Consider the following 25,825-nt stretch of genomic DNA (forward strand, 5'->3'; position numbering starts at 1 on the left):
AAAGAGGAAGGTCTTGAGGTTCTTCCGGAACCGGAGATCTTTCTCCTCAAGTTAAGAGTGGCAGGGAGGCTGTTCCAGAGGGAGGCCCCAGCCGAAGACAGAGATCTACCCCAAACTCGTTTCTTTGAAAAAAGACTGACCCTGAGGGAGTTAGATATAGAGGAGAGAAGAGCTCGAGAGGGGAGGTATTTGCAGACAGCTGAAGGTATTTTGGGCCCAGGGCCCACAAAGCATTGTGGACAATGCTGAGGGTTTTGGATTTAATCCTTGCATCCACTGTGAGCCTTCAATGGAGAGATACGATCCCAGGGATTGAGTCCAAGGACAAGCCTTGCAGTCCTGTTCTGGAGTAGTTGCAGAGGGCGGAGAGTAGAGGCAGGTAGATTTAGAAAGAGGCTGTTACAATAGTCCAACCTAGAGAGAATCAGAGCTTGGGAGACCATCGCAGGTGGGGGTAGGAGGAAGGCCAAGGGAGGCCAGCCAGAGAATGATCGGAAAGGATGGTGTAGGTGTGCCGATGAGGAGGATCTCCATCTTGCTGGCATTCAGACAAAGATCATTGGCGCCACAACAATCTTGAATGGCAGTTAGGCAATCAGAGATGAGAAAGGGAGAGGAGGTGGCCAAGGGCAGCCTGAAGATGAGTTGAGTGTTGTCAGCATAGCACTGTAAATGCGAGCAGAAAATGGCAAAGGAGTGGTTGTAAAAATCAGCAAGGGCCGGAACGAGGGTGTCAATGTGGTCCTTGATGGTTTTAGAGAAACAGGGATGAACCTGTTTTGACGAGGCTTTCATAGATCGGACTTGTCTAGCGACCTCATCAAGGGAGAAAAGAGGAAAGGACCAGAAGGAGGGTGGGCAGTGGCTGAAGGAGGGTGAGCAAGCACAGACAGAGAGGGGAGAGGGGGAGAGGGGGAGAAGTGGAGAGGGTGGACAGGATGTCCTGAGTTTTTGAGATAAAGTGAGAGGCAAGGGCATTGCAAAGAGCCTGGGAGGCAACAGGAGGAGTAAGGACGGCAGCAGGGTTGGCCAGCTCCTTGCAGATTTTAAAGAGTTTGGCCGAGTTGTTAGATGCCGCAGAGAGACAAACTTGAATGTGGACTCTCTTCTTGATGAGGACAGAGAGTCGGTATTGCCTTTGGAGCAGGCGACTAGCCAGTTTGTCAGAGGATGAACAAGAAGCACTCCATGTCCTCTCAGCCGCCCTACACTTACGTTTAAGTTTAGCTAGGTCGGAGTCATACCAGGAATTGCACTTGGATTTGGACTTCAAACAGATCCTCATGACAGGGGCAAGAGCATCAAGAATATCAGAAATTGAAGAGTAGAGCAGAGACAGGGCTGTGTCAGGATGTGAGACAACCAGAGGTGGATGGGGGGGGTGGCAGCGAAAGCCTCAGCTGACACACGCTTCATGGGCCGGATGTCCGAGAAGGTAGGTGGCCAAAATCCCCACAACCGGGGGGCAGCTCCAAGCAACATGCATAAAGTCAGCATGTGCAATGGTGCACTTGACACAATTATTTGAAGTACCTGGAAGGAATCTATGTAGCATCGCAGGTGTGTAATTAAACTGGTGTTGGTACTTGTAATGAGTCAACTTAAATCGTCTGTTGAGTGCAATCTTCCTTGTTTGCCCACAACAGTATCTCCACATTTTCTCCGCGACACTGTCCCCTAAAGCGGCTTCACACTTCCTTCTGGAAAGCTCCGCCCAACCTGCCTGAATATTCTGCCTCTTACTATATATAGTGGACACAATTCTACTACTGTCTACCCGCTCTAACAACCCATCTAGTACAGGTGCCCCCCCCCCCCCGGTTACTTGGCGAACGACGGGAACGAGTCTCAGGCTTTGTCACAGTCTACAACACAAGAAGAGATCCAATGACATGAGTGCCCCTTTGCTACGCATTACCTCTGTCATTATAAACTGTCTCTCTGGAAAGAGATCCCAAAAAGCATGATATTCCCAGGTATTTCATGCAGCATGTGAATCCTGGTTCACTGGTCAAAGGTAAGCTCGCAATATGTATAACCGGAAGCCGAGGAGAATGAACAACGTCACCTTTCGCTTTCCCCTCAATCTGAACCCATGATTTACATGTCAACTCTACCATATTACCAGGTTTGGTTGATCTTCCGGGTGCTGTCAATGCAACTGTGCGCATTAGGTGTGGTGGTGCCGGGGGATCTTTCCACATCTAGATGACTCCTATACTGTTTCGAAACCAGTAGATTAGAAACCCTGCCTGGCCCGCATCTTAATATGCCTCAAAGTCCAGTAGTGCAAGCCCCCCTGATCAAGGGCAGCGTTAACAGCTCCCAGACCACTCACGTATGCTTCCTCGCCCAAATAACTCTGGAAACCTCTGACTGCATTGTTTGGAAGTACGCCCTCGGTACCACCAGGGGCACATCTAAGAACACATTGAGAAACCTCTGTATTAAAACCATCTTACCCAGAGAGATCCTACCCTATGGGTTGAGGGGCAGCCCCATCCACCTGTCCACCTCAGTCCAAACCTGTTCCAACACCTTTGCATAATTACACTTATATAGCTCGACTGGGGACCTTGTGATGTCTATACCAAGGTACCTAGTAAGCTCCATATGCCACTGGAATCCATAGCTGTCCATAAACTGCCTAATTAAATCAGTAAGCAGGAAGAGCACTGATTTTGTAATGTTAACCTTCAGCTCAGAGAAACCCCTATATCGTAGCACATCTATCATAATCGGTCCCAGGTTATCGTGCAAGTTTTGTATATATTACCATGTCGTCCACATACAGAGAGACCACTTACTTATGTTCATATACCTGAATTCCCCTGTGGACATGTCTTTCTCTGAGTCGTTCCGCCAAGGGTTCAACTGCCAAGGCAAATAATAGGGGCAAGCAGGGGCATCCCTGCCGCATGCCTCTCTCCAATAGTATATTCAGGGTGAACTGGCCATTCATTCTGACCCTCACCACAGGTAAAGTATATAGAAGGGAGATCATAGAAATAAACTCCTCCCACATCCTCCAAGGTACCATAAAGAGAAAGGGCCATTCAACTGATTCAAATGCTTTTTCAGCATTCAGTAGTGCTGCCACTACTGATTCATCCTGTTGAACCACTGACATCAGTCCAAACATCTGTCTGAACCCATACGAGGTGGAGTGCCCGGGTATAAAACCTGACTTGTCCAACCCTACAACATTTATGCATCAACGGTGCCAGTCGTGTCATCAATACCATAGCTAGGATTCTTTTATCAAGGTTGATCAGTGAGATAGGGCAGTAGGATGAGCACTCATCTGCCGCTTACCATGGCCTCCACAACACAGCAACCAGCGCCGCTCTCATAGGCTCCAGTAATTTACCATCTCTCAGAGCCTGCTGATATCCCTCCAGGAGATGTGGGTGAGTGTCCACGCAAAATACTGATAAAATTCAGCAGTCAAGCCATCAGGCCCCAGGGCCTTCCCAGATGTCAACGCCATAATCGCCAGTTGGGTTTCCTGCACTGTTATGTGATGGTTCAACCACTCCCTCACTTCATCCATAAACCAGTATAGCACCACCTGGTCTAAATATCTGTGTATTTCAAGTTGTGACACCTGAGTTTGTGAGGAATAGAGGCGGGTGTAGAACACACTAGACTCCCGAGCAATATCAGCATCTGCATGTTGCACCTCCCTCCTCGCATTCTTAACTGAGTAGATATGTGTCTTAGGTGCGTCTGTTCTCACGGCTCTGGAAAGTAATCGCCCTGGATGTCGGCCTTCCCCATTTTGCCTAACTGCTGCCTTTCCCAACAGAAACGTCACATGTCTGAGCAATTTAATTAATTCTATCTAGTTCCTCCCTAATGGCATCACACATTTACAACTTTCCCAGAGCACCATGCCTGAGTCAATGAAGCCCACATTCTCCTCAAAAATGTTCTCAATAGCAAACAGTAACTCAGTCCGAAACACCTCATGAGATGCCCTTCACTTTTAAACATCCATGGCGGTCTCCTACCCTTCCACCCCGGTATCTCCAAGGCCAGAAGCTCTGGCACATGGTCCGATAGCATGCATGCCAGTATTGTGGCCTCGGTCACCCATCCTGTCATTGTGTCTGAAATCAAGAAATATTCGAGTCGTGATGCCGATTGGTGCACCATGGATTAAAATGTTTAACCCCCCTCTCCCTCATGCCTAGTTCGCCATATATGTCATTAAGATCCTAATTGCAACACATATCCTGCAGTTTACAAGTTGTCGTCCCCCCCGGTCCTGTCAAGGTCTGGTTCCATCACAGCATTGAAGTCCCCTGCCCACATAATCATCCAAGGCGTATGCCTATCCAGCTGTTGGTCTATCCATTCCAGGGACTCCACCGTGTCCTGATTGGGACCATCGTAATTAAACAAAGTGAGTGCTTGACCATCCACTGTTCCCAGGACCATCACCACTCACCCCTCCCTATCTTTAACCACCTCAGTGAGGCGAAACCCAACTGAGCTTCGCACCAATATGCAAACACCCATGAGTAAGAGGAGTAGGATGAGAAGAGCAAAAGCCCCTCCTTGCTTTTCCCTACACCATGTAAACCTGTCTCAACATCCAGCCCTTTTCCATATGGCTCCTATGGATTTGTATATTTTTCCCTCCTATTCTTTGATGTCACCTGTCACCACCCCCATATTTTCCATCCCCTTTCATGAAGTCACTTCCAACTTCATTACATACAAATTCACGCCCCCTTGTTCCTGGCAAACTTTAAGCTGCATGCCTGCTCATAGTCTCTTCCGGCAGCCCAGAGGAAAATGAAACATTCCCCCATTCTTCCTTTCGCTGCTTGCTGTGTATGAACAAAGAATGTGTTCCTTCCTTCACTTCAAGGCCCATCACTGTGCACTCTGAATCTCGCCTCGCAACCGCTGCTGTTCAGTTTTCAAAGTTTGCTTTATTTTCTGAATCTAGCAATCACCAGCAATGCTGCGTATTCATGGGCATGCTGCAATGTTAGTAATATTAGGGCCTGCAGCCTACAACTCAACCCCCCTTGGATTGCCCCAACACTATATGTTAGTACCCAAAGAAACCCACCTTTGTTGTCCCTTATGTTAAAATGTAGTACCCATGTTAGTAATCCATGTACTACTCAACAATACGCACAGCATATGCTGCACACATTCTTTAGCTCTCAACCTTTCCTACAGGTCTATCATGGCCTCATGATCATTACAATATTTCAGGGCACATCTGAAGGTTTGATGTATCCCACACTAGTGGACAATTTTCTTCAATAAATGATATTTCTTATTAATTTAGAATAGAGGGAACGCAAAACCTTTAAGTGAACAGAAAAAGGAAAATGTAGCAAATTACACACTCTTTTGGTCTACAATCAAATCTTTTAAATATTGTTGTCCACTGTTGTTTGTTTTGGAAACCGAGATGAACAGGACCAATTTAAAGTTCTCTATTAGGTCACGAGTGTGGTAGAGGCCAGGCAGTGCTAATACACCAGCCCACACTAGGTGTCTGCTCTACTGTGCAATCAAAAGATATAAAGGGTACCTAGTATGCTCTCGGTCCCTCAGGTAAACAATGAGTATACACAAGAAAATGGACCAGGAGCAAGAGGATAGAAAGCAACTAATCGGCCAATGTCACAACAATGTCAATTTATTTTCATGCAAGGAAAATATTTAGTGGTACTGAACAAACATAGGCATTAAAAACCAAATTGTACCGCCTATTTGCTTAACCTGCTATCTTCTTTGACAGGCACTGCCAAGAAGTGATCTGGTGTCGACAACATTTGACAACATCTGTTGCAGAATAGATAGACACACTAGTATACACATGGTGTGTAGGGACATTTTTGAATTACTGTTTAAATGTTTTGTATGTTACAAGGCCGATACATGAAACGTACAGTGGAGAAGTATGATATTTATATGTATGAATGAGAATGTGTGAAGGAGTAGATTGAATGGATTAGGAGTTATTAGGACATTTGTTCAATTTGGTTTTTAATGCCTCTGTTTGTTCAGTACCACTAAATATTTGCCATGTATGAAAAGGAATTGACATTGTTGTGAAACTGGCCGATTAGTTGCTTTCTATCCTCTTGCTTCCGGTCCATTTTCTTGTGAATACTCATTGCTCTACCGTGCAGAAAGAGGGGGGTTGCTCAAACATTATGTTTATGTGCCTCTTTGTTTAGAATCTCCAAAAGGTGTCAACCCTTATCACGTGCTAGTGATATGGATTTCTGCAGACTCAAAAACAAGAATATAGCCAGCAGCTCAGGTCATCATGGCCAGTAGCTGCCAACTGACATGACATGGACTTTAACTGTAAATTTGGAAATAGTAGGTCTTTAACCTCCAGTGCAGGTACAGTCTCTTGAAGAAAGCTGGTATTTTGAACATGCCACTGTTTTCATTTCTCTAGGTGTGTCACTCACAGCATTTGTTGTGCTGTTATTTTTTAGGTAAAACTTACTTTCCATCATTGGAATGGACTGCAAATATGAACAAAAACAAAACAGGCCTGGTGTTATCAAAAGGCAGTTTATGGCAGCTAGCAGCTCTCTGAGCAATGACTAACAGAGTTGCACCTGGTGTTTCAATTTTGGCCCTAGAATCTGTGAAACGCCCACCATGTAAAATGGGTGTCAAAAGAAACTTGGCATTTGGCGGCATAAGTCCATAAAGCAGCCTGAAAATAAATAAATAATGTATTCACCAATAACATTTCCTCATACACCCATTTGTCTCATAGGAGGAGATCTGGTTTATTGGTTACTTCATAATGTGGGAACACAGATACTTGAGTTCTGAGCACAAATCTCCTAGCAAAACAAATGTGTTTTTTGTGACCTCAGGGGTACACCTTCATCGCATGTGCCTCATTTCCCATATCCCATCAAAATTGTAAACTCTTAAACATAGTTAAAAATCATTTGTAATTCCCCATATACAAGGTGGATATATATTTTTAATGATTCCCAGAATCCTCAAGGGATGTATTTGGTGATGCTTGAGTTGTTCCTGGAACTGTACACTCATCTCTGTGGGGAAAGGTTGCACCTGACAGGTTCCACAGGGTGTGGCCCTGTTACCCAAAGCAGGAAGTGGCTGCTGAGGTAGGAACGTTGCATCAGATGAGAAACTCAACACCCTTCCTTGGGGGTAGAGGATAGGAAAGCAATTATGGCTGAGCTGTTCCTTGAAATATTTTAGGGATTTTGAAATGCTCGTTGAGATCATACTCAAAGTATATTGAACAACTTGCTGCGGGGGTGGGGGGTGGTAGTAATCGCACGTATATATGTCCCAGGCTCAGACAAGGAGGCAAGGCTCAGAGGGACTCTTCCATTATTTCACTTCTACATTTTCGGGCAACCAGTTCTAGAGACAGACATGTCAGCCAAGGGAGGATGCAAGGAACCTCAGCAGCCCCACTGCCAAGAGCCCCAGGTCCAGGGCAAGTGCCAAGAACGTAAGTAACAATATTATCAATAATGTCGACAGAGTAAAATCACTCTCTGCGCTTAAATGATTGCTGTTTACAACCCAGCCCATCTGTGCTCACCTTATCGACTTTTCAAGGATGAAGTACTGAGTGGGTGTTGCATGTATTCAAACGTGTGATATACTGGTTACAAAGAGCTCTTTACAGTGAGTGTTCAACCCACTGATCTATCTCACTGATTGTCTTACTTATTGACTTATTGTTCATGTGGTCCAACAATATGATTTGTTCCGATGGGTAAACAAATTATATTTCCGCAATGAAAAATAGTCCATGTTCACTTTGATCTTTTGTGTACATGAACTCTTCACAGTGCTATTCTAATGCACCCCTATCATAGCATTTCACCCAGCTTTTACAGTATCACCATAGATAATAATGTCTAAATCCTGATTACCTATACTTACTTATACAGCATAACACACTATTAGACTTGGCAGATCGGCACAACACCCCAGATGGCCAGAATACTTTAACACAAAAAAAGACTTTAGTATGTCAGAGGGGAGTAGATTACCTCTGTGGTAGTATGGCTCATTTACCTCAGTCCAACACAGCACAATTGCACACATGCGAAATATAATACATGGAGACAAATGCCCATCAGGGGGAACTGACAATTATTTGTGATTAAAAACAGCAGTGGTCCCAACTCTTTTGCAAAGTTATGCAATTATTTATTGTTGTTGCTTTGACACAAATATATCTAAAATACAAGTCAGTAAAAATTAACATGAGCCACTACTTAGTATTGCACTACCCCCTACCCGCCCCCCTGTCCTTTCCCTTTCCCCCCTCCACTGCACTTGCGCGATCTTAATGTCACCTGGCCTAGTAAGATTGTTGTATCTGTCTTCCCTCTGTTCACCCTCCCTTGCCTCGTTGCGCTTTGAAACACTAGTGTATAGGCGCGTTATAAATGCCATATCATATCACATCATACTTTGCAGCATAGTTGGAGAATTTTACAAAGAGTGCTCGTGCAGGAACTCGACAACACATTTTTTGAGTGCAAACGAACTGTAAAGGGATGTATGCAAAAAACGATGTCCAAATGTCTGTCAACGTGTATATGTCAAACCCAATGTTTGCTTCTTGGTGCTAGAGCAATGGTCTACAACCTCCAGCTCGCCAGCTTCAGCCCTAGCCAGATTAGTCAATGGTGAGTGATCATGGGAGTCATAGCCAACATATCTGGGGAGCCAAAGGGCGCAGACCAGTGGCGTAACACAAAATGTGGGGGCCCCCCTGCGAGTCATGCTGAGGGGCCTCCCCCATCTCGGCAACAAATCACGGTCGTGCCACACTCTGGGCCGGCCTAGATTATCACGCTTGCACAATACGCATGAACGCGCTGCTGAAGGGTATGTCGCACACCGTACTAGGAGAAAGATATAAATATGTGTTTTAATGCAATATACAGCACACTTTGAGAATAATTTGCAATTGTTTTGTAGGGTAACACCAATCCAATATATGCAAGTCACCAACGGTGCACAGGAACATTAATGCTTTGCTATTAAAAAAGCCATGCACATTGAAAACATGTCCCACTGGCTTCACAATGTAGACATGTGTAGACGCGTTATGAAATTACAGTAAAGCATGCCAGGCCACATTTATACAGACCTGGACTGGATGCACAAAAATGCCAGTCGAAGCAATAACACTCATCAAGAAGAGAGCACACATTGAAGCCCGGGTCTCTGCTGCCTCGAACAACACGGCCAAACTCTTTAAAATCTTCATGGAACTGGTCAATCCCGTTGCGGTCTCCAACTCTCTGGTTCCCTCCCAGGCCCACTGTATGGCTCTGGCCTCTTACTTCTCAGCTAAAACTCAGGACATCCTGTCCACTATCTCCTCTTCCTCGCCCTCTTCCTCTCTCGGCCCCCCTTTGGCCATCTCTACCTCTCCTCCTCCTTTCTCCTCTTTCTCTCTGACAACACCTGACAAGGTTTCTAAGACAAGTCCGATCCATGAAAGTGTCGTCCAACCAGGTGCTCCCCTGCTCCTCCAGAACCATCAAGGGCCATATTGATACCCTGGCTGCACCTTGGCCAATTTCTGTAATCACTCTTTCACCACTGTAACGTTCCCCTCTCCCCTTAAGCACTCCCTTGAGCACCCATTCCTCAAGAAGTAGTCTGCCGACAAACTATTGCCCAATCTCCATCACACCTTTCCTGGGAAAGCTCTTGGATAAAAGTTGGAAATCTCCCAGCTTACTCTCCACGTTGAATCTGTTGGTTGTCTCCATGACCATAAGTCTAGCTCCAGAGCTGCCAGAGGCACGGAAACATCTCTCCTGAATACCTGTGATGATCTCTAACCTTGATTCCAGCATTCCTTCTGTCCTAATCCTCTGTGATCTTTCCTTGACTTTTGACACAGTCAACCAAGCCATCCTGATCAATTGACTACGTTAGAACCTGGGCATCACGGATCAGGGTCTGGAGTGGCTGACCTCTTTCCTCTTGGACTGCCCCTGCCAGGTCCAACTTGGTCCCTTTTTTTCCCATCACCTCTCTCTCTCTTCCTGTGGCATTCCCCAGGGCTCTATCCTCTCACCCTGGTTTTTCAACCTCTACTTGGCCCCTTTGGCCCACCTGATCTCTACCTTCTCCTCTAACTTTCAGTGTTATGCGAATGGCACTCAGCTTTCCTTCAGGCTCCTCTCATCTCTTGCTCATTCCTGACTGTCTATCCGTGTTTCAGGATTGGTGGACCTCCAACGATATCCAAGTTAGTGCCATTAAGATGGAGATCCTTCTCATTGGGACCCCTGCCCCTGCTTTCCCTCTCTCACTCTGGCCACCCACCTTGGGCCCTCTTTATTCGCCTTCCTGCGAGGCAAAAAACCTTTTGTGTCATCTTCGACTCTACTCTCTCTTTCTCTCCTCGCATCTCGGACGTCGCCAAGAGGTCCCACTACCTACCAGCTGCTCCTCCTCAAAGGGACTCTTCCCTTTCTCACTTTCCCCCAGAAGCTCACTGTCTCCAGAGCCCTGTTTCTCTCTAGGCTGGGCTACTGCAACAGCCTCTTTCTCAAGCTACCTTACTCTACTCTCCGCCCTCTGCAACTTATCCAGAACAGGACAGCAAGACTTGTCCTTGGCCACATGCCCAGGGATCATATCTCTACAGCCCTGAAATCTCTCCACTGGCTTTCGGTGGTTGCAAGAATAAAGTTCAAGGCCCTTTGCATTATCCACAAGGCTTTCTGGGTTCGGGCCCACACTACAACCAACGCTCTCTTCCAAAATACCTTTTTTTCCTAGCCCTTCCACCGGCTACCTCCAACTCTCTAAGGGTTAGATGCTTCTTCAGGCAGAGAGTGGGGGTGGTAGATCTCTCTCTTCTGCAGATGCCTCCCCCTGGAATGGCCTCCCTGCCCCTCTGAAACTTTAGCGGACCACCTGATGTTCGGAAGCAGCTCAACACTTTCCTCTTCTCCTCTGCTTTTGCTCTCTCCCTCCCCTGCTGACCTACCTGACCTACCTGTCTGCTGTAGCGACTGGTTGCTTGGCTACCCTCAGAGTCTCACTGAGTCCAGGCTCTTTCTTGATCAGTCACCCTTGCACTGCCGATGGCCTACCGCGCACTTAGGGACTGTATCTGTAACCCTACAGTCCTTTGTTCTCCTTGCACTACCCAGAGCTGCACTGTCCTGGCTGCACTTACTGAGAGCATTACAGCCATGTTTTCCCCGCCCTTCTTCCTTGCGCTCCCCCCTCCCTTTCCCCTTGCATTTCTCATTCTCGCACTTGCCCGATTTGAATGACACAAGGCCTAGTAAGATCATTTGTCTTGTCACTCCCTCTATCTTCACTCCATTGCTTGTCGCGCCAAGAATCACTTGTGTACAGGTGTGTTATAATAGACTTTTATCATATCATTTGATCACAGATGCTCCAAAAAATATACAATGCTGCAGTAAGAATTGGCTAGACTGGCAGCACCCTAATGCCAATCTAGCCAGGTAATTACACTTAGCAGGACTGCTTTATTAGAAATGCGCAGTTAAAAACAAGTCATAGCAAATTGAAGAATAACTAGACTGGCTGCACCAAAATGCCCCTCTAGCCACTAATACCACATATCATGCCTGCTTAGCCTGGACATGGACAACCATTATTATTTATCGCACAATCCCACCTCCCACACATGCCCTCTCCCTCCCATGCCCTACCCCAACCTCCAAAATCAGCTCCTTGGCCCAGAATTACCTTCACGTCCCTCCTCCTTGTCCTAGAGCTTACGTTTGAGGCTCCTGGCCTCATAGTTAAGTACTGGGATGAGAAAGAGTGGGATTAGCTACTTAGGTAGCTAAGTCAGGCATTACCTCCATGTGCCTCTACTTCATCCCAGTGCTTGTGTATGAGGCAAGCACTGCCCCATACACAATTACAGGGACAAGAAAGAATAGGGCTAGGAGTAAAGACGATTACCAATAAGTAATTAAGGCATTAAACACAAGTAGGGTCTTAACAATATTCAGTTGACTGGGCTGCAGCACTCGCCCCAGTAATTTTGGGCTATTTTGACTCAACCCGGCTGACCTTCAGAGCAGTTGCCGGACAGAAAAGGACACCGATGTTAAATGGCACCTGGGTTAACAAGGGCCAAGCAGTTACTAACGTAAAGCATTTCACTGTTAGTACCTGCATTCAAATGCCAAATCGTTTAGGCAATTGAAATTGTGATGTATGTTTTAGCACTTTCATGGCAGGGAAGTGATTGGAAGTGTAGAAAGGGAGCAGGAGACCGTTCATTCTCACAACAGTTCATAAGTGGGTGCTTTCACACTTAAAGGAGAGAGTTAACTGCTTGTAACATTGAAGCTGCACTAGAATAGTCTCATTAAAATGCGTAAAGAAGTTAAATGCCCCCACACAAAAAAGTTTGCCTCCCCACCACCTGTGAAGTTAGCGCCTCTCCCAACATTTGAAGCATCAGCCCCCTGAAATGTAGGTTTTGTTGCGCCCCTGAGCACAAGCACAAACACCATTCACCATATACACACGCATGCACACCAGCCATCCTTACATTTAAGTGTGCACTCTTTCACCATGCAGGCACACCCAGACAGCCACTGATACATTTAAGTGTTCACCCTTTCACCGTACACGCACACACGCACACCCAGTCACCCATACATTTGTGTGCACCCTTTCACCATACACTCACACACACACGTCATGGGGTTGAGGGGAACCCTATTACTTCAAAAAGAAATTGGACCTCAGTATAAGTTTGCCGGTCCGGTAACAACGGTACCGGTAAGCTTGCCGGTACTGTTGTTACCAGATCGGCAAACTATGAGTTCTGCTCGAGGGTGCCTTCCCGCCCGTCAGGTCTAACCTGGCGGGCGTACTGGCGCCCGTGAGTAGAGCATTTTGGGTGCACCGGCACCATTCTGAATGGTGCCGGTGCATCCGATCTCCTCATTCCCATTGAACTCTATGGGGATCAAATGGGAATGGGGAGCGAGGACATGTGCTAGCGGGCCCCCCCGCACCGTGGGGTCTGCGTGGGCCCCTGTTAAGCCAGTGGCGCAGACCCATGCTCTAGAGACTGCAAAAGGGAAACACAGATTCTTTATTGTATTAGGGTGCAAGGACCTTGGTCCAAAGAAGGGTGCACAAGGCTGTTAAGGACCCTCTATCAGGTCCCATAACTCAAGGCCTGGTCATAAGGGAAAGCCACGGATTAATTGTGTGTAGAAGGCTGTGCAAGAAGTGAAAACCCTATCAAATTTGCATTGACTTTGTGGGCTTATTAGTGCCAACCAATACACTGGCTCCCAAATGAAGGGGAGGTTAGTGCATTTGGATTGGCTTGAGTAAATCACCAAGTGTTAATGCGCCCCACCTAGGAGTTATTTATTAAATAATAATGGTATTGTTTTCTAATATAGCACTACTTGCAGATCCCTCCAACCTCTACACTCTGTAATAACAGGTGATATAATTTCTCCATTTTTAATGGTACTTGGTTAATTGACCCTGGAAGGATGAAAGGCTAAGTCTTGCTTGCATTTTCAGCCTCATAAAGTGCAGGCCGCACTCATGTCAAAGATCAACATTTTACTCATGAGCTGTCCACCCTTAGAATGTAATCTGAGCTTCATTTCAGTTGTGGGCTGTGACCAATGCCATGACCATCCAAAAGGATGCCTTCTGTTTGCCCACCTACGAGCCTTGTGGTGGGAACTTCAGAATTCTTCTCTGTACTTCTTGGATTACACAGCTGCATGCACCCTTCCTCACACCATGATGCCCTTGCCCCGTGGGTGAAAGCAGACTGCCCACCTGCACTAAGAGTAATATTCAGCCACCACGGATGGTCCATCTTGTTTTGTGATTGTCCGCCTATTGCTGTTAAAAATGTTTCCAATAAATGTGATGTATTAGGAAGACCTTGATTTCCAAGCAGATGTGTCGGTGCAAATTATTTTAACCTTAATAATTTGCTTTTTTTTAGCCTGTGAACCGGTGCAGCAGTGCCAGGACCAGACTCCTAAATGTATCCCAGGTGAGAGATTACATCAGCAAAACAATCTCCTGTTCTCACCCCCGCTGCCCTCTCATCACTGAATGGACTGTGGTGCATATCCAAGGCATACTCAGCACCTGTCATCCTACCCCCAATCGCAGACCCATCTCCACCCATAAAAACTAGAACGGCAGACACGCTGTGTAAATCATCCTGGCTGGAACTTAAGCAATACAAAGCCCCTCGTGTGTTTATCCTAGATCCTTCCACACTTAAACATAACATCACATGAAATGAGAACCCACCAAGCTTATGGTAACGACTCAAAGGAAATTCTTGAGCAGGTTATGTTCCTACACACAGTGTGACTTCATTGCAGGGGAGAGCAGCATTGCATCGGCCTCTTGGGTCTCTGGTGGTGTGGCGATGGAAGGAGGCTGACTAAAGGGGGAGGCTAAGGAAGAGACCGGGATCCTAGGTATTTTTCTTTTCGTCCCAGGATGTCTATGCATTCCACATATGGGTCTTATCCGCCACATGCATTGCTGGTCAATACAGTCATATGGAAAATGGGCACTGAGTGGCCACACACAACATAACACTGTTGCATGGCCCTATCAGCAGCGGGGTCCATTTACACGAAGGGCTCAGAATGACATAGTCACTCAGACCCTTAGGTGAAATATATCCCCATTGTTGATATTTACTCATCTACAAGTGTATATATGCTATAAAACCCAACCACCACCTCTTCTCACTTGTCCTTTCTGCTTACCATGGTCGGTAGGTCTACGCTAACCAAACACACCCTTTAAGAGAGATGTGTTATTTTACAATAGAAAACTATTAGCAACCTGTGAGTCCAATAATATGGCTTCATGCAGCATAATGTATATTCTGTGCATGCTGCTACCAGCCCAAGTTAGCCAATAACTTACTGAGATTATATTTGCAAAAATGAATGGAACATAGTTTCCAACATTTTACTCTTACTATGTAAATTAGGAGAAATCTGTCAGCCACCTGTAGATAAATATGCATATTGTGTTGCTTACCTATGAAATAACAGACTGCTATGCCGGCTCCTCTCCGCTGCCCCATTCTGTCCACCTGTTTGAAAATGTTAGTTGATATCTCTTCTTTTGTAAGATGTGTATATTCATGCATGAGCAGGGATCTAACCAACATCACAGCACGCTGTGACCTGCAGAAACAAGTACACACAAACAAAACCATCTGTGACCCAGTGCAAATATAACATCTCATAATCTTATAAAAAAAGGAATATAGTTGAGAATAGAAACTGTTTATTGTTTGAAAAGGGACTTCTTGATGTTCACGTATTTGCCTGCCACCCACGGGTCTCTTCAGCGGGCATGCATTCACTCAACCAGCAAAAGGCTGAACTTTACATTTAATATAATTTCCTTTCTTTCATTTCACACTAACTAAGCTTGCTCTAAGCAAGCCCTCTCATCCCTGGAAGCACCTGGAGATAACATCCCCTGCCAAAGATCAAAAAGGGGGCCGTGTAGTAGGGAAGCCAATGTCTGAATCCCAGAATTTCAGGAAGTAGTGTTTTCACAATTACACAATACTGGCCCTCCTCCATGGAAACATACTGCAACGTATGATCAGTGAATTGAGTCGAGAGGCCATCATGTGCCACAGCACGAAAATGCCTGCATATCTTTGGAAGGTCATTTTTATAACTGTCTCATTTTACATGTGAAAATAAACCGCAAATAATACGAGATTGTAGTTAAAAAAGCTTATGAAGCAGTGAAACCTAAACAACACCAAACATCTAGAACAGCATTTTAAGGCGTTCCACTCTAGTACAGACCTGAAACTCTGGATGTTAAAACAGTGCTTAAAAGGTTTGGGGGAAATGTCCACTCTGGCAGAAAATGTCCCTAAAAAAGGCATTCTTTGTGTTCACAGCATCAGGAAAATAGGCTCAACTTCTGGCTCCTAAATTATGCTATTCAAGACCTTTTGATGTGCAGTCTTCTTCTACTATTTATTTATTTAAAACACGTCCCAAACAGTATTTGTCTCTCTGCTGGATTTTCTCTTTTTCAAGCATTGCTGTACTTATTGGTGTTAGCTTCATTTGGTGTTCCATATATATTGTACTGTTGTTCATGTTTGAAAAGCGCATTGGATAAAGGTGTTCTATAAGTACTATGCATAAATAAATAAATAAATAAATACCAATGAGGTAAATAAGATATAAGGCGCTAAATCTCTTACTAGAACACAACAGGCGAAATTCCCAGAAACCCATGTTTTTAGTAACTGCTCTGTGGAACTTTTCAATATCTTCTTTAAATTGAGAAATGTTCCAACATTTCTTCATGCACACAATTGTAATCAGAAAACGTAATTTCCTACTGAAAACACCATTTACATACATGTATCCACTTGCTGCAACACAGTCAACCATTCGAGAGTGTGGCAATGGACTGAAGGAGTGTGTGGGTTTTGGCTGTTTATAGTGATAAAATCGAATCACATTATGTCGAAAGTCATAATGTCGAAAAAATAAAGTCGAAAAAAAAAATGCGAATTTCTTTTTTTGGTTGTTTTTTGTTTGAAATGGGGGGGTTCCCCCTAAACCCCCCTTATTTTGTTTGTTTTACCCCTTTTTTTACCCCCGGAACCCAAAAAAAAACATGTAAATAAAAAAATAAAACGTTCAACTTTTTTTTTCGACTTTTTTTTTCTTCGACGTTATCAGGCCGATTCATGGAATTAATGTGCACCGAAAATTTCGGCGCAAGCGTGCGAAAACGTGCGATTTGCAGTGAAAGAGTGAAAATCGCAGTGCAAGTGCGAAAATCGCAGGGAAACCAGCGCACATCGATTCATGGAAGTCCGTGCGCGAGAAAAATATTGGATGTGCGCTGAAAAAGTGCGCGCCACACGCCGGCGCACAGGTCATCTAACGGCGTGCGCCACGGCCACAGCGAAATAGCACATAGCGCGGCGCACATAACAAAAGTAGGCGGAACACGGGGCGTGACACTCGGAATGGGGAACAACTCGTGAAAATATGGGCGTCACGGGGGAAGTACAGGAGGCAAGTGCGCGGAACGCCCACATGCTCGCCCACAACACGTATTCATGGAATCGAATAGGGCAAACCAGCGCAGGAGCAATGACCCGCACAGGCCCATACACGTCCGCCACACGAAAGCAGGCGGTAGCGTCCCTGCGCATGAAAATAATGTGCGCCAAAATGTGCGCTAACAAAAAGCACGTATACACAGCTCTGATGAAAGTCCGATACTGTGGCCCTCTAGGACAAATGACGTGCAAAGGGGTACGCGACAAACACGGAGACCCGCTGTGTGAATAATAGCCTGTGCTTGTATTTCGTGGGTGCGCTGGAAGTTTTACACGCGATCGGGCCTGGGGGAGCGGGGTACGAGTATTTCAGGGGCTCGCAGGAAGTTTAACACGCGATCGGGCCTGGGGGAGCGGGGTACGTGTATTTCAGGGGCTCGCGGGAAGTTTAACACGCGATTGGGCCTGGGGGAGCGGGGTACATGTATTTCAGGGGTGCGCCCGAAGTTTTACACGTGATTGGCCTGGGTACGTGTATTTCAGGGGTGCGCCCGAAGTTTTACACGTGATTGGCCTGGGTACGTGTATTTCAGGGGTGCGCAAGACGTTTTACACGCGATTGGCCTGGGGGAGTGGGTACGTGTATTTCAGGGGCTCGCGGGTGGTTTTACACACGATCGGGCCTGGGGGAGCGGGGTACGTGTATTTCAGGGGCTCGTGGGTGGTTTTACACGCGATCGGGCCTGGGGGAGCGGGGTACGTGTATTTCAGGGGTGCGCATGCGTTTTCACATGCGATCGGGCCTGGTGGAGCGGGGTACGTGTATTTCAGGGGCTCGCAGGTGGTTTTACACGCGATCGGGCCTGGGGGAGCAGGGTACCACTCACCGTCTGCCTTGCGTGTAGAAGAACGCGTAGCCAAAACCCCCCCGCTGTGAGGTAATAGCGTGTGAACCCCAACGCCTGCAAAACACATGCACCGCACCCCACGAAAAGCGCGTACAGAGCAATGGAAATCCACGTGGGATCTTCAAGCCCTGCCAGGGCAACGCCCGTGCGCGATATGTCACAGACGCGCTTACGCGCTAAGGGCCTTTGGTCCAATGGAATCGCGAATGCGTGCTGACGGGCTTACGCGCTAAGGGCCTTTCCTCGAATTACACGCTGAGGTGCAGAATTTCCACGTGCCAAATCACTCCGTATCAAGCTGGCCACGCGTAAGCACACGGAAGACCACGCTCCTGCCCAAAAGGCCGAATTACTGCCCCCCAGAGCCCCGAGCAGCCTCCCACGAGCCATCTGCTGCTGCCTGCCTGCCTGCCTCCTGCCACCGTGCCCTGCCATTTGGTGCCTGCACATCAGCCATCTGCAGGGGTCCAGTTGCTGTGTCCACTCTTGCTGGAACAGAAGACTCCCGACTGGGATACCATCGCTCCACAGCCCATCCCCAGGACCCAGTTGCCCACCCACGCCTGCCTCAGGGGTCGCCATGTCGGGGCAAACACCATCCGAGACCACTGGCGACCCCCAGCCAGAGGGGCAGAGGGCCACCAGCTTCATTCAGAAGGAAGTTGGTGTCCTGGTGGAGCATGTCCTGGGGCATTATGATGCCCTCTTCGGATCATCACGCGCTGACAAGGAAGGACGGGACAGGATCTGGACGGACATCGTGACTGCCATCAACACAGAGGGGGTGGCAGTCCAACTATTCCATCATGTCAAGAAGCGCTGGGAGGACTTCAGGTCCAGGACCCTCAACAAGGCCCGGCGCCTCTTGAAGGCAGCGGATGCTAAGGGGCGCCGGGGCCACTGGTCGGAAGATCAGATGAGGGTCCTGGAACGCATATCCCCAGCGCTCCATGTCCAGGTCCTTGAGAGGCAGACCCGTCTGGAGTCGAGCGGTAAGTGGCCAAGCATTGCTGTGTGAGACAGGACATGTTGCAGTGTGCTGGTTGTCTGATACTTGCCTGTATGTGTGACACAGGCCATGTACGCGTGTGTGTGTGTGCAGGGACATCATTGTCATGCATGTGAGACCAGTAATGTGTGAAGCACACAGTTGGTGTATGTGTTTAAATGCTACATGGGGAGCCCTATGCGGAATGGACACATGAGAGCATGCCAGTCTCTGTTCCTGGACATGGGTGGGGGTGAGGGATGGGTGATGATGCCATGTACATGTATGGTGTCCATGTCTGTGTGTCTGACCTGCGTGTATGTGACTTGTCAATACCATGGATGCATGACACATGTCTGTGTCAATGTTCTGATTCACTGATGCACCCTAGCTATCCTTGTATCCACTGTGTCTGGGGTGTACGAGTCCAGATGGATGAAAGTACAGTGAAGTGTGAATGTGATAGGCATGACCCATGATGCATGTGAGTTCAAAAACAACATTGTATGTTTCAAGAGTCCCTTGGACATGTTTGCTTATGTCCATAGCATGCGCCATGCCTGTTACTGCATGTGTTTTGCCTGCACTGACCCATGTGTTGTGGAGGGACATGATGGAAGTGATCTTTGACAGTGCCACTCATCTGCTATTGCTTCCTGTCTAGGGGACCATTGTACAGTACCCTGATGCTTGTGTTCTATGTCTCCCTCTACACAGCGCAAAGTGGCGGGGATGCCCCCACGGCTGCAGCGGAAGGGGTGGGTGATCCCCCACAGGGGCCTGCAACGGCGGAAGACGGTGTGGAGCCATCCAGGTTGGTGGTTTCCACAGAGGAGGAGGAGGCCGCTACTGAGCCGCACATGTGGCCTGGTGGCGGCATCCCTGCTGGTGCAAGTGGTGCAGTCCAGGGGCAGGGGCAGGAGGCAGCACAGGTCGCCATGGAGGTGCCTGTGCATGTCATTGTCCCTGACACTGACTGCACCACCATGCACCAGCAGGGATGCCCCATCCCAGGCCCGTCCGCAGGTAGGGGGGGATGTCCATGTCATCTGACTCCCCTCCACCTGCAGACGAGGGGACCCCTGGCCGTATGGAGAAGGTCCTGATTGGTGTCGCGTTGCGCACGGGTGTCATTCGTGATGAGGTGCGTGCTTCCCGGGGGGAGCACGCACGTCATCACGAAGAGCACCGTGCCAACGTGGCCCAGTTGGGAGCGGTCGTGGTCAGGGGTCTCGTACATGTGTCGGGCACTCTGGCGACCCTCTCCTCCTCTGTGAAGGCTATGCGCCAGTCGTTCTCCATGCCGTCTTCCGGCCCAGATGCCACCAGGGCCCCCTGTGGGCCTGCCCCGACCAATGCAGCCACCTCGGTGGGGATCCCATCCCTGCCACAGTCGGGAGTCGGAGGTCCAGCAGGGGTGGACACACCAGCAACTGGACCCCATCAGATGGAGGATGTGACGGCATCATTGGGCAGGGCACGTGCACAACGGCGTCGTGGATTCCATCAGCCTGGATGCCGTCGTGCTGGCACAGGCAGTTGCGTCGGAGGCAGCGGCAGGCTCAACTTTGGAGGCATCATGGCTTGGGGCCATCAACATCAGGGGTGCAGGCATCGGCCGGAGGGCAGGAGAACCCTGGAATGGGAGTGGCTTCCGTGTGGGAGCGGTTGGGCCAGCAGATAGGTGCGGAGCGGCAGCGGGCAGAGGAGGAACGGCTCACAATGGTCAGGGCGGAGGGCGCTGAGGCGGGCTGAGTGCCTCGAGGGTCTTCGCAGGGAGTTGGAGCTGGACACAGCATTATCCCTGCGAGACCTCGGGCCAGGGAACATGCCCGCCTCCAAGCCATTGAACAGGAGTTTGATGATGCCCTGGCCCATGACAACAACCAGTGAGTCGTCGGACTAGCCCGCTGCCCTTGTAAATAGTTATGTAGTTAGTGTTAGGTTTCCTTTGCTTTTTTATTTATTTTGGACCTTTTGGACAATGGACCACATTTTTGTATATAGTTTTTTTATTAGGTAGTATTTTTAGATAGGTTTCATTTCTTCAGTTGGGATCATGGACCCTGGATTGTTTATCTGTATATAGTTGACTGTTGGATTTGAATTTTTTTTTTGGATTTACCCATGGAGCAATGGTTTTCGGTTTTGTTTTTCCCTTGGATTTACTTTTTTGAACTGTGACTTTGGACACATTTCCTTTGGATTATGATTTGTGGTTTATCATTATTTTACGGACATGCTGCTTTTGGTTTTTGATTCCCATTGTCGTTTGTTTATTTTTAATTCCATTTATGTTGCTTTTAATACATTTTTTTTCATCAAACTTCAATGTGTAGTATCATCTCATTGGTTTCATGCATATCATGATATGGGTTTTGACATTAACTTACACACATTGTGTGTATGTGAGGGACATGTATTTATTTACATACTTGCCATTGGGGTTGTATCATGTAATTGGCATTTCTAAGTGGGTGGATGCAATACTTGGGTGGGTGTTTGGCATGTGGAGGCTGCCCATAAGGGCCAGGGATCTAGATTGTGATGACGTGTTCGCTGGGAGACATGTGTCAGGGCCTGCTGGCAGGTGCCCCGCAATGCTGGGGGGTGGGGGTGCAGGGGGACATGAGTGGGACATGAGTGGGGGCCTGCTGGCAGGTGCCCCGCAATGCTGGGGGCGCAAAGGGACATGAGTTGGTGATCAGTAGTGCAAGGAGACAAGTGCCTTTGCTGGGGGGCATGCCCATGTTGGGTGGGCTGACTGCGGGACATGACCAGGGATGCAGGGTAGTCCCCTGTGGTGTGGGCTGCCTGCAGGGGCCGTGGAGGGTGTACAGGGAACACCTGGGAGGACCCACACGGCCAAATCACATGTAGGACGGCCCGGCACCCCCGAAATACACGTACCCTGCTGAAATTGTGTGTGAAACTTCCCGCGCACCCCAGTAATACACGTACCCTGCTGAAATCGCGTGTGAAACTTACTGCGCACCCCAGTAATACACGTACCCTGCTGAAATCGCGTGTGAAACTTCCCGCGCACCCCTGAAATACACATACCCAGGCCAATCGCGTGTGAAAACACCCGTCCACCCCTGAAATACATGTACCCAGGCAAATCGCATGTGAAAACACCCGTGCACCCCTGAAATACACGTACCCAGGCCAGTCGCGTGTGAAAACACCCGCGCACCCCTGAAATACACGTACCCAGGCCAGTCGCGTGTGAAAACACCCGCGCACCCCTGAAATACACGTACCCAGGCCAGTCGCGTGTGAAAACACCCGCGCACCCCTGAAATACACGTACCCAGGACAATCGCGTGTAGAACTTCCCGCGCACTCCTGGAATACACGGACACTGCTCCCCCAGGCCCGATCACGTGTGAAGATTCCAGCGCACCCCTGAAATACACATACCCAGCCCAATCGCGTGTAGAACTTCCCGCGCACCCCTGGAATACACGTACACCGCTCCCCCAGGCCCGATCGCGTGTAAAACTTCCCGCGCACCCCTGAAATACACTTACCCAGCCCAATCACGTGTAACACTTCCCGCGCACCCCTGAAATACACGTACCCAGGCCAATTGCGTGTGTAACTTCACGCGAACCCCAGTTATACACGTAACCGCTCGCACAGGCCCTTTTGCGTGTGGAAGTTACCGCTTGGCGTTTGCTTTTTGGCAGTCCGGTAAACTGGTTTTGGGTTGTCGCTGACCTTTGCGCTGGATTTGGGATTTTGATGCCTTTTCCTTGCGCAAGGGCATTCTTGGGCACGTAACTGGCGCTGCTGCAGGGTCGCTGCACCACTCTGCGCCACGGTTGGTTTCGGAGGCTAAAATCCATGAATACGCTGTGTGCTGGAATGGATTTTATCGCACGCGGCTGGCGCAGTCTATGGCACGGGAACACTGTGCGCCAGTCGCCTGCGCCACTTTTGTGCGAATTTCCATTAATTACCCTGTATGTCTTTCGACATATTGTTTTCGACTTATTGACTGCACACCGGTTTTGGCATCAGTGAAGTGTGTGTGCATATAACTAACAAGACAGTGCAGTGTACTGCCGAATTTGGAAAGCAAAACCCTTCATGGTCTCACATACTCCAGCAATGGATCAAATAATTGAGGAATTTTCTGTGTGCCCACACAAACTACTGACATCTTAAAAATTGAACACAGTATCAAAGTATTTTTACAAATGTATTTTGAGCATTGAAATATTTTGATTTCTCCAAAAATGTGTGTTCTATTGTGTTCTATTGTGATCTGTGCACAGAAATGTTATGTTATTTGATATTTATACTGTGCCCATCACCACCATAGTGATCTTACGACACCTGACCTTGTTCTAAAGGAGGCGTATTGTGACCTTGCCAGCTTGTTACCAGACCATGGTCCTTCAATATGAAATGAGGAGGGTTGAGGGGAAGGGAAGCTGATAGGACATGGGGATTAGCCAGTAGGCAAATTATTCACAAGATGAGGAGGAGAGATCATGTTTGTGGCAGCTGGATGCGTGTTTCTGAACTGTGATTAGCTATTGTTAGGCTTTAGAGAAAATGCCAGGCAAGTGCAGCTCGCTTCAATAACAAGGCTTAACTGTGATGGCAGTATCTAGACCAGACAGTGCTTGGCACGAGATATGATTGGTTTGTGATTGAGTGATGGACTGAGATGTGCTCAAGCAGAAAGCAAAAACAGAATTAGTAAAATGAATCAGTGATGAGAATTAATGTTGAAGTGGGTCTGGATCAAGAAACTGCATTTATAATTGCAAAGACATAAGATCATACTTTTGCTTCCTCAGTACATTTATATCTCCCAGCTGCCACCAACTCTTTGCTAACACTATTCTTCTCATTCTTGCCACACAGAGCCTTGCCCACCTCCATGTCAAGACCAGCAGTCGGTAAAAGGTGTTAAGAAGTGTTAATTGCACTTGGGAGGGACCAGTTCTCTTGCATTCTGCCTCAGGAAGAAGAATCCACAATTCTACAAGTTGTGATGAAAACCAGAAAAGTTCTTCATTATTAAATATTGCGCTTCTTATTTCAGAAGAGATAAAACCTGATGACTGGGGTCACTCCTGTAATACAGGGGCACTGCTGCATTAGATATGAACCTGTTGTCTTACCTATAATAAATGCACCCTGAAATCTAAAGAACCTGGTGTCTGTCACTCTGCTTCATTCCTAGCAATAGCTGCAAAACTGAGGAAATGATTGGAAAAGACTCAGTGGGGCCTGTGAGGTCCCCCCTTATCTCTATAGATAAGCAAGATGTGGTAAAAGACCATCATCAAAAATATCATGAAATATGTCTACAAATAAAACACTCCCCCCCCCCCCCCCGCAGCGAGAGTACTGTAGCAAGGATGCAAATGCCAAGTGTAGAACACACAACCTGAGATGTGTAATAATTATAATATTTAATAATAGGACCAATTTTAATGATGGTAATTATTCTATTAACATCAATAATAATGATGAATATGATACGGTTTATCAGTATTAATACCATTATTCCTATTGCAAAGGTATTTGATGGATTGTTTGCAAGATTATGGGGTTTTGACCAAAAACACATACATAAGCAAATATGATTACACAGGAGACAAAGAAGAGTATGTAGAGGGAGGTCTCAATACACACACACACACACACACACACACACATGAGTCTATGCACAGTGTGTAGTCAATATATACAATCCATAGGTGGCGGTGCAGAGTGTACAGGGGGAGACAAAGGCTGGGCCACAAGCCCCGAGTGGGGAAGGGAGTTGCAGTTTGAGGGCACACATGAATGCACAGATGCTGGTTATAGTGTTCATTTCTAGGTTAGGGTGTACCAGCGGTAGTGGGGTGAAGAAGATGTAGAAGAAAAAGTCAGTAGATGCACAGGGTGGGCAAGAGACAGAGATAATGAGAAGGGTGCTAGAGTCTAGAGCAAGAATAGTGACATATCACAAAATGCAGGTAGCCAAATAAGAGAGGTAAGACCATGAACTGATTTAAAGAGAAGGAGACGTTTGAAGAGGGACAATTGTTGCACAGTGATCCATAAAGCATGAAAGTGGGAGGAGTGGGAGGTTGGTGGCAGCTGAGTATTGGATGTTGTGCATAGTGTTCGTTGCAAAGCTTAGAATTTCGTTGAGGAGGGTAAAATAGTACAGAGGGAGGCCCATAACGGGGCACAACAGTATGCACTGTGACTGAGTACTAGGGTGGAGGATGAGAGGACAGATTTTGTAGAGGTTACGCTGGTTGAGTCTGGCTGCATTAGCGAAAGAGGTGAAACATTGCTTGAGTTTAAGGTCACTGTCAAAGAGGAGCCCCAACGTGTGAGCACTGCGAGCAGTGAAGGAAGGGAGGTTAAAAGGAGGTTTGAGGAATTCAAATGGGTGAGAGTAAGAGGGAAGGGGCATTTGGGGCATGTGGGTTTAAAACTTCAATTCTTGGAGGAGTTAAGCGTGAGGCTGCACAGGGCCATCAATTGACGGATGGCTGGAAGACAATTGGAGATCCATGAAGAGGAGTTAGAGATGAAGGAAGCTAAGCAGAACAAGAATCTGCATAACATTAGCAAATAGGTGGTACAAGGACTTGAAGGAAGAGTGACAAGGCGAAGAAGAAGAGTAGCGGCACAGGGACAGAGCCGTGTGGGGCTCGCAATATGGGAGGTGTTGAAATGGATATATCCCTGTTTCAAGAGATGGACTAACATTGCTAAGAGTGGGTGGATGCCAACCACATGAGATGAGTGAAGGGTCCTAGATTCTGAGTATTGAAAGGGTAAGGAGAGAAGATTGGTAAACAGTGTTGAAGG

The 25,825-nt window shown here is 47.5% G+C and overlaps 1 long non-coding RNA gene across 1 annotated transcript; it reads left to right on the plus strand.

Moving 5' to 3' along the window:
* The first annotated feature begins 7,328 nt into the window (after window positions 1–7,328).
* LOC138472548 (uncharacterized) lies at window positions 7,329–24,163 on the plus strand. The gene is made up of 3 exons (XR_011268636.1): window positions 7,329–7,492; window positions 14,012–14,062; window positions 23,873–24,163. It is a non-coding gene; the product is annotated as an uncharacterized lncRNA (long non-coding RNA).
* The last annotated feature ends 1,662 nt before the right edge of the window (window positions 24,164–25,825 follow it).

The sequence above is a fragment of the Ambystoma mexicanum genome, chromosome 8, assembly GCF_040938575.1.
Source record: "Ambystoma mexicanum isolate Mex_15411 chromosome 8, UKY_AmexF1_1, whole genome shotgun sequence".
Classification (NCBI taxonomy): domain Eukaryota; kingdom Metazoa; phylum Chordata; class Amphibia; order Caudata; family Ambystomatidae; genus Ambystoma; species Ambystoma mexicanum.